This window comes from Oncorhynchus kisutch, linkage group LG30, assembly GCF_002021735.2.
Source record: "Oncorhynchus kisutch isolate 150728-3 linkage group LG30, Okis_V2, whole genome shotgun sequence".
NCBI lineage: Eukaryota > Metazoa > Chordata > Actinopteri > Salmoniformes > Salmonidae > Oncorhynchus > Oncorhynchus kisutch.
In genome coordinates this window covers 32,686,065-32,696,418 of record NC_034203.2, presented here as the reverse complement: position 1 = coordinate 32,696,418, position 10,354 = coordinate 32,686,065, and positions in this window count along the sequence as shown.

The window sequence follows — 10,354 nt, the reverse complement described above, 5'->3', positions numbered from 1 at the left end:
CGTTAGTTCTATTTGCTATGTTGACTATGATGTTAGCTAGCTAATATGGTGACAACGATATAAGCTGTGTGTAGCGGTTAGCAGTTATGATATGAAGGTTTGGAAAGGTTTTTTCGCCAGGTCATAGACAGCTGATATGTTGTGCACTGAAGTCCACAAGCGAAGGGAAAAGGTGAGAGAAGAGGAGAGCGCATAGTTTTAGAAAAATAATGGAAACGAGCAAATTGATCATGCTATTTGTATGTGGCCGCTATGAAAGTGAACTGTGTTAGCGTGTGATCAGGGGTGTATTCGTTGCGCCGATTCTGTTGAAAACGTTTCTTAAACAGAAGCAAATGGAACAAAACGAGGATAAATATACCTGAATTTGTCCAATAGAAACTCTTGTTTGCAATTGTTGGACTAATGATTACACCCTAGATCAGCTAGATGCAGTTAAGAGTGTTCAAGGTGGTATTGAATTTTATTTATTTGTATTTATTTATTTTACCTTTATTTAACCAGGTAGGCAAGTTGAGAACAAGTTCTCATTTACAATTGCGACCTGGCCAAGATAAAGCAAAGCAGTTCGACAGATAAAACGACACAGAGTTACACATGGAGTAAAAACAAACATACAGTCAATAATGCAGTATAAACAAGTCTATATACAATGTGAGCAAATGAGGTGAGAAGGGAGGTAAAGGCAAAAAAGGCCATGATGGCAAAGTAAATACAATATAGCAAGTAAAATACTGGAATGGTAGTTTTGCAATGGAAGAATGTGCAAAGTAGAAATAAAAAAATAATGGGGTGCAAAGGAGCAAAATAAATAAATAAATTAAAATTAAATACAGTTGGGAAAGAGGTAGTTGTTTGGGCTAAATTATAGGTGGGCTATGTACAGGTGCAGTAATCTGTGAGCTGCTCTGACAGTTGGTGCTTAAAGCTAGTGAGGGAGATAAGTGTTTCCAGTTTCAGAGATTTTTGTAGTTCGTTCCAGTCATTGGCAGCAGAGAACTGGAAGGAGAGGCGGCCAAAGAAATAATTGGTTTTGGGGGTGACTAGAGAGATATACCTGCTGGAGCGTGTGCTACAGGTGGGAGATGCTATGGTGACCAGCGAGCTGAGATAAGGGGGGACTTTACCTAGCAGGGTCTTGTAGATGACATGGAGCCAGTGGGTTTGGCGACGAGTATGAAGCGAGGGCCAGCCAACGAGAGCGTACAGGTCGCAATGGTGGGTAGTATATGGGGCTTTGGTGATAAAACGGATTGCACTGTGATAGACTGCATCCAATTTGTTGAGTAGGGTATTGGAGGCTATTTTGTAAATGACATCGCCAAAGTCGAGGATTGGTAGGATGGTCAGTTTTACAAGGGTATGTTTGGCAGCATGAGTGAAGGATGCTTTGTTGCGAAATAGGAAGCCAATTCTAGATTTAACTTTGGATTGGAGATGTTTGATATGGGTCTGGAAGGAGAGTTTACAGTCTAACCAGACACCTAAGTATTTGTAGTTGTCCACGTATTCTAAGTCAGAGCCGTCCAGAGTAGTGATGTTGGACAGGCGGGTAGTTGCAGGTAGCGATCGGTTGAAGAGCATGGAAGAGGCCACGGAAGGAGAGTTGTATAGCATTGAAGCTTGCCTGGAGGGTTGTTAACACAGTGTCCAAAGAAGGGCCGGAAGTATACAGAATGGTGTCGTCTGCGTAGAGGTGGATCAGGGACTCACCAGCAGCAATGTGTCAGAATGTGTCACTGTCTGTCACCAAGAATACCCAAAAAAATGATTGACCTGTGCAACTACATTGTGAACTTTAATTCATAGGCTAGGTTGTAGCAAACTCATCATGGGTATAGGAAAGATTAATGTATCATGTAATAGCCTTAACCTATCAATGTTACATGGAGCTGGGTGAATGGAATATGAATGACAGTCATCCAATATACTGTAATAGAAATAAGGCCATGCTCAACAACAACAACAACAATCATCTTAAACGGCACCAACTGCAATTGTTATCAAAATACAATACTTCACTTCAATCTTTTGGAGTCTACAGTGTCTTGCAAAAGTATTCACCCGCTTGGCGTATTTCCTATTTGGTTGCATTGCAACCGGTAATTTAAATAGATTTTTATTTGGATTTCATGTAACGGACACACACAAAATAGTCCAAATTGGTGAAGTGAAATTAAAAAATAACTTTCAAATTAAAAAACAGAAAGGTGCTGCATGCATATGTATTCACCCCCTTTGCTATGAAGCCCCTAAATAAGATCTGGTGCCACCAATTACCTTCAGAAGTCACATAATTAGTTAAATAAAGTCCACCTGTGTGCAATCTATGTGTCACATGATCTGTCACATGATCTCAGTATATATACACCTGTTCTGAAAGTCCCCAGATTCTGCAACACCACTAAGCAAGGGGGGAGCTCTCCAAACAGGTCAGGGACAAAGTTTTGGAGAAGTACAGATCAGGGTTGGATTATAAAAAAATATCAGAAACGTTGAACATCCCACGGAACACCATTAAATCCATTAAAGAATATGGCACCACAACAAACCTGCCAAGCCTCACGGACCAGGCAAGGAGGGCATGAATCAGAGAGGCTGTTGCCTAGACCAAAGATAACCCTGAAGGAGCTGCCGAGATTGAAGTATCTGTCCATAGGACCACTTTAAGCCGTACATTCCACAGAGCTGGGATTTACAGAAGAGTGGCCTGAAAAAAACCATTGCTTAAAGAAAAAAAGAAGCAAACATGTGGGAGACTCCCCAAACTTAGGGAAGAAGGTACTCTGGTCAGATGAGACTAAAATTGATATTATTGGCCATCAAGGAAAATGCTATGTCTGGAGCAAACCCAACACCTCCCATCACCCCTAGAACACTATCCCCACAGTGAAGCATGGTGGTGGCAGCATCATGCTGTGGGGATGTTTTTCATCAGCAGGGACTGGGAACCTGGTCAGAATTGAATGAATGATGGATGGTGCTAAATACAGGGAAATTCTTGAGGGAAACCTGTTTGTCTTCCAGAGATTTGAGACTGGGACGGAGGTTCACCTTCCAGCAGGACAATGACCCTAAGTATACTGCTAAAGCAACACTCAAGTGGTTTAAGGGGAAACATTTAAATGCCTTGGAATGGCCGAGTCAAAGCCCAGACCTTAATCCAATGGAGAATATGTGGTATGACTTAAAGATTGCTGTGTACCAGCTGTAAGGAAGTCTGTGTGTAGCTGGTGTATAGGAGTCAGCTGCAGGACAGCAGATATGAGTAAATAAACTGATTTTACTCAATATAAATAAATGCAATACAAAAACAGAGCCCACATTAACGGACCTTCCTACATACAAACAATCACTCACAAGAACCCATGGAGGAACAGAGGGTTAAATAATGAAAAAAGTAATTGGGGGATTGAAACCAGGTGTGTAAAACAAAGACAAAACAAATGGAAAATGAAAAGTGGATCGGCGATGGCTAGAAGGCCAGTGACGTCGACCGGAAGTCGTGACACCAGCGGAAACCAATCCAAATTGAAGGAGCTGGAGCAGTTTTGCCTTGAAGAATGGGAAAATAATTTGAGTGGCTAGATGTGCCAAGCTTATAGAGACATATCCCAAGAGACTTGCAGCTGTAATTGCTGCAAAATGTGGCTCTACAAAGTATTGCATTTTGGGGGGATGAATAGTTATGCACGCTCAAGTTTTCTGTTTTTTTGTCTTATTTCTTGTTTGTTTCACAAAAAAATATTGTTTTGCATCTTCAAAGTGGTAGGCATGTTGTGTAAATCAAATGATACAAACCCACCCAAAAATCTATTTTTATTCCAGGTTGTAAGGCAACAAAATAGGAAAAACGCCAAGGGGGGTTAATACTTTCGCAAGCCACTGTACATGAGAAAGGAGAGTAGCTGCAAAGTGGGAAGATAAGTACAGAAGGTCTTTAATTAGGCCTCTGAGGAGAGGACAGGGAGAGTCAGTATGGGTGAGGAAAGGGAGAGGAGAGAAAGAGTGAGAGAGAGAGAGAGAGAGAGAGAGAGCGAGAGTGAGAGAGAGAGAGAGAGAGAGAGAGAGAGAGAGAAAGAGAGAGAGAGAGAATGAGAGAGAGAGAGAGAGAGAGAGAGAGAGAGAGAGTATATAGGATGAGGAAAGGAAAGATGTGTGAGGGTGTAGAAAGTTAGAGAGAGTGGGGTTAAGTGTGAAAGAGAACAGTAAGGTGACATCAGTCAGTGTTGTCTGAGTCTATGTCTGTACAGGATATGGCTCCCCTGTAACGAACATCACACACACACTGTTTACACCGCAAACACACACCAGGGTTCCGCAACTGGCAGCCCACGGATGGTTTTATTTGTCCATCCCCCAAAGTTTTCTGTGCAAAAAAATATAAATTATATACAGTAGATATCAAATGAAATCAAATTTTATTTGTCACATACACATGGTTAGCAGATGTTAATGCGAGTGTAGCGAAATGCTTGTGCTTCTAGTTCCGACAATGCAGTAATAACGAACAAGTAATCTAACTAACAATTCCAAAAAAACTACTGTCTTATACACAGTGTAAGGGGATAAGGAATATGTACATAAGGATATATGAATGAGTGATGGTACAGAGCAGCATAGGCAAGATACAGTAGATGATATCGAGTACAGTATAACATATGAGATGAGTATGTAAACAAAGTGGCATAGTTAAAGTGGCTAGTGATAGATGTATTACATAAGGATGCAGTCGATGATATAGAGTACAGTATATACGTATGCATATGAGATGAATAATGTAGGGTAAGTAACATTATATAAGGTAGCATTGTTTAAAGTGGCTAGTGATATATTTACATAATTTCCCATCAATTCCCATTATTAAAGTGGCTGGAGTTGAGTCAGTGTCATTGACAGTGTGTTGGCAGCAGCCACTCAATGTTAGTGGTGGCTGTTTAACAGTCTGATGGCCTTGAGATAGAAGCTGTTTTTCAGTCTCTCGGTCCCAGCTTTGATGCACCTGTACTGACCTCGCCTTCTGGATGACAGCGGGGTGAACAGGCAGTGGCTCGGGTGGTTGATGTCCTTGATGATCTTTATGGCCTTCCTGTAGCATCGGGTGGTGTAGGTGTCCTGGAGGGCAGGTAGTTTGCCCCCGGTGATGCGTTGTGCAGACCTCACTACCCTCTGGAGAGCCTTACAGTTGAGGGCGGTGCAGTTGCCATACCAGGCGGTGATACAGCCCGCCAGGATGCTCTCGATTGTGCATCTGTAGAAGTTTGTGAGTGCTTTTGGTGACAAGCCGAATTTCTTCAGCCTCCTGAGGTTGAAGAGGCGCTGCTGCGCCTTCTTCACGATGCTGTCTGTGTGAGTGGACCAATTCAGTTTGTCTGTGATGTGTATGCCAAGGAACTTAAAACTTGCTACCCTCTCCACTACTGTTCCATCGATGTGGATAGGGGGGTGTTCCCTCTGCTGTTTCCTGAAGTCCACAATCATCTCCTTAGTTTTGTTGACGTTGAGTGTGAGGTTATTTTCCTGACACCACATTCCGAGGGCCCTCACCTCCTCCCTGTAGGCCGTCTCGTCGTTGTTGGTAATCAAGCCTACCACTGTTGTGTCGTCCGCAAACTTGATGATTGAGTTGGAGGCGTGCGTGGCCACGCAGTCGTGGGTAAACAGGGAGTACAGGAGAGGGCTCAGAACGCACCCTTGTGGGGCCCCAGTGTTGAGGATCAGAGGGGTGGAGATGTTGTTGCCTACCCTCACCATCTGGGGGCGGCCCGTCAGGAAGTCCAGTACCCAGTTGCACAGGGCGGGGTCGAGACCCAGGGTCTCGAGCTTGATGACGAGCTTGGAGGGTACTATGGTGTTGAATGCCGAGCTGTAGTCGATGAACAGCATTCTCACATAGGTATTCCTCTTGTCCAGATGGGTTAGGGCAGTGTGCAGTGTGGTTGAGATTGCATCGTCTGTGGACCTATTTGGGCGGTAAGCAAATTGGAGTGGATCTAGGGTGTCAGGTAGGGTGGAGGTGATATGGTCCTTGACTAGTCTCTCAAAGCACTTCATGATGACGGATGTGAGTGCTACGGGGCGGTAGTCGTTTAGCTCAGTTACCTTAGCTTTCTTGGGAACAGGAACAATGGTGGCCCTCTTGAAGCATGTGGGAACAGCAGACTGGTATAGGGATTGATTGAATATGTCCGTAAACACACCGGCCAGCTGGTCTGCGCATGCTCTGAGGGCGCGGCTGGGGATGCCGTCTGGGCCTGCAGCCTTGCGAGGGTTAACACGTTTAAATGTCTTACTCACCTCGGCTGCAGTGAAGGAGAGACCGCATGTTTTCGTTGCAGGCCGTGTCAGTGGCACAGTATTGTCCTCAAAGCGGGCAAAAAAGTTATTTAGTCTGCCTGGGAGCAAGACATCCTGGTCCGTGACTGGGCTGGATTTCTTCCTGTAGTCCGTGATTGACTGTAGACCCTGCCACATGCCTCTTGTGTCTGAGCCGTTGAATTGAGATTCTACTTTGTCTCTGTACTGGCGCTTAGCTTGTTTGATAGCCTTGCGGAGGGAATAGCTGCACTGTTTGTATTCGGTCATGTTACCAGACACCTTGCCCTGATTAAAAGCAGTGGTTCGCTCTTTCAGTTTCACATGAATGCTGCCATCAATCCACGGTTTCTGGTTAGGGAATGTTTTAATCGTTGCTATGGGAACGACATCTTCAACGCACGTTCTAATGGACTCACACACCGAATCAGCATATTCGTCAATGTTGTTATCTGACGCAATACGAAACATCTCCCAGTCCACGTGATGGAAGCAGTCTTGGAGTGTACAGTGCATTCTGAAAGTATTCAGACCCCTTGACTTTTTCCACATTTTGTTACGTTACAGCCTTATTCTAAAATTGATTAAATTGTTTTTTTAATCATCAATCTACACACAATAAATACCCCATGATGGCAAAGCAAAAACAGGTTTTTAGACGTTTAAAAATTAATAAACTGAAATATCATATTTACATACAGTTGAAGACGGAAGTTTACATACACCATAGCCAAATACATTTAAACTCAGTTTTTCACAATTCCTGACATTTAATCCTAGTAAAAATTCCCTGTCTTAGGTCAGTTAGGATCACCACTTTATTTTTAGAATGTGAAATGTCAGAATAATGGTAGAGAGAATTATTTATTTCAGCTTTAATTTCTTTCATTACATTCCCAGTGGGTCAGAAGTTTACATACACTCAATTAGTATTTGGTAGCATTGCCGTTCAATTATTTAACCTGGGTCAAATGTTTCAAGTAGCCATCCACAAGCTTTCCACAATAAGTTGGGTGAATTTTAGCCCATTCCTCCTGACAGAGCTGGTGTAACTGAGTCAGGTTTTGTAGACCTCTTTGCTCTCACACACTTTTTCAGTTCTGCCCACAAATGTTCTATGGGATTGAGGTCAGGGCTTTGTGATGGAAACTCCAATACCTTGACTTTGTTGTCATTAAACCATTTTTCCACAACTTTGGAAGTATGCTTGGACTCATTGTCGATTTGGAAGACCCATTTGCGACCAAGGTTTAACTGATGTCTTGAGATGTTGCTTCAATATATCCACATAATTTTCCGTCCTCATGATGCCATCTATTTTGTGAAGTGCACCAGTCTCTCCTGCAGCAAAACACCCCCACAACATGATGCTGGCACCCCCATGCTTCACGGTTGGGATGGTGTTCTTCGGCTTGCAAGCCTCACCCTTTTTCCTCCAAACATAACGATGGTCATTATGGCCAAGCGGTTCTATTTTTGTTTCACCAGACCAGAGGACATTTCTCCAAAAAGTACGATCTTTGTCCCCATGTGCAGTTACAAACCATAGTCTGGCTTTTGTTATTGTGGTTTTGGAGCAGTGGCTTCTTCCTTGTTGACCAACCATTCGGGTTATGTCGATATAGGACTCGTTTTACTTTTGATATAGATTCTTTTGTACCTGTTTCCTCCAGCATCTTCACAAGGTCCTTTGCTGTTGTTCTGGGATTGATTTGCACTTTTCGCACCAAAGTACGTTCATCTCTAGGAGACAGAACGGGTCTCCTTCCCGAGCGGTATGACGGACATGATGTTTATGCTTGCGTACTATTGTTTGTACAGATGAACATTGTGGAGGTCTACAATTTTTTTCTGAGGTCTTTGCTGATTTCTTTGAATTTCCCATCATGTCAAGCAAAGAGGCACTGAGTTTGAAGGTAGGCCTTGAAATACATCCACAGGTACACCTCCAATTGACTCAAATGATGTCAATTAGCCCATCAGAAGCTTCTAAAGCCATGACATAATTTTCTGGAATTTTCCAAGCTGTTTAAAGGCACAGTAAACTTAGTGTATGTAAACTTCTGACACACTGGAATTGTGATTCTGTGAATTATAAGTGAAACAATCTGTCTGTAAACAATTGTTGGAAAAAATCTAAGATTTCAATCTTGGTTTCATCAGACCAGAGAATCTTTTTTCTCATGATCTGAGAGTCTTTAGGTGCTTTTTATCAAACTCCAAGCTGGCTGTGATGTGCCTTTTACTGAGGAGTGGCTTCCGTCTGGCCGCTTTAGAAGATTCTCCCATCTCCACAGAGGAACTCTGGAGCTCTGTTAGAGTGACCATTGGGTTCTTGGTCACCTCCCTGACTAAGGCCATTCACCCCTGATTACTCAGCTCTAGGAAGAGTCTTGGTGGTTGTGAACCTCTTCCATTTAAGAATGATGGAGGCCAATGTGTTCTTGCGGACCTTCAATGCTGCTGCAAAAAAAGTTGGTAGCCTTTCCGAGACACAACCCTGTCTCGGGAACTCTACGGACAATTGCTTCGACCTCATGGCTTGGTTTTTGCTCTGACATACAGTGTCACCTTGTATTGACAGGTGTGTGCCTTTCCAGATCATGTTCAATCAATTGAATTTACCACTGGTGGACTCCAATCAAGTTTTAGAAACATCTCAAGGATGATCAATGGAAACAGGACCTAAGCTCAATTTCGAGTCTCATAGCAACGGGTCTGAATACTTATGTAAATAAGGTATTTCTCCTCTGTTACAATGGCACGTTGTGTTAGCTAATCCAAGATTATCATTTTAAAAGGCTAATTGGTCATTAGAATACCCTTTTGCAATTATGTTATCACAGCTGAAAACGGTTGTGCTGATTAAAGAAGCAATCGCCTTCTTTAGACTAGTTGAGTATCTGGAGCATCAGCATTTGTGGGTTCGATTACAGGTTCAAAAGGGCCAGAAACAAAGGCCTTTCTTCTGAAACTCGTCAGTCTACTCTTGTTCTGAGAAATGAAGGCTATTCCATGTGAGAAATTGCCAAGAAATAGAAGATCTCGTACACCTCTGTGTACTACTCCCTTCACAGAAATGCGCAAACTGGCTCTAACCAGAATAGAAAGACGAGTGGGAGGCCTCGTTGCATCCCGGAATTTCCTCTTCACTGTTGATGTTGAGACTAGTGTTTTGTGGGTAGTATTTAATGAAGCTGACAGTTTAGGACTTATGAGGTGTCTGCTTCTCAAACTAGACACTTTAATGTACTTGTCCTCTTGCTCAGTTGTGCACCGGGACCTGCCAATCCTCTTTCTATTCTGTTTAGAGCCAGTTTGCGCTAATTAAGAATTTGTTCTTTATTGACTTGCCTAGTTAAAACAAATATTTTTTTATAAATAAGGCTGTAATGCAACAAAATGTGGAAAAAGTCATGGGGTCTGAATACTTTCCCAATGCACTGTATATATATATTATTTTTTTTGTGTGCAATTTTCATTGTTGGACATAAAAGAATATAAAAACACCAGGAAATCAGCTCAAAGTGATTTTATTTTTGAAAATGTGTTCCTAATTATTCCCACGCTGTAACGGTTGTCTTGGGTGGAAGAAGGAGAGGACCAAAGCGCAGCGTGGTTAGTGTTCATTTTTTATTAAGAAACTGAACACTTCAAAAATACAAAACAACAAAGTGACATCCGAAACAGTTCTATCTGGTGCAGGGGACAACGATAGACAGCTGCCTCTGATTGAGAACCATATCAGGCCAAACACAGAAATAGAAAATATAGAAAAACTAACATAGACTGCCCACCCCAACTCACGCCCTGCCCATACTAAATAAAGACAAAACAAAGGAATAAAGGTCAGAACGTGACACACGCATTATAAAGAGAGACGTGATTGTATACAAATGTAGGCAAGATATGAAATCATTATGGTTTAGTCAAACATTACATCTGTTTGGGATTCTTGCAGTCAATTTGCAGTCTACGAATGATTTGGAATTATAATCCGGCCCCCTGCTGTGGGTAGACTGAGCACCCAGAATGCAGC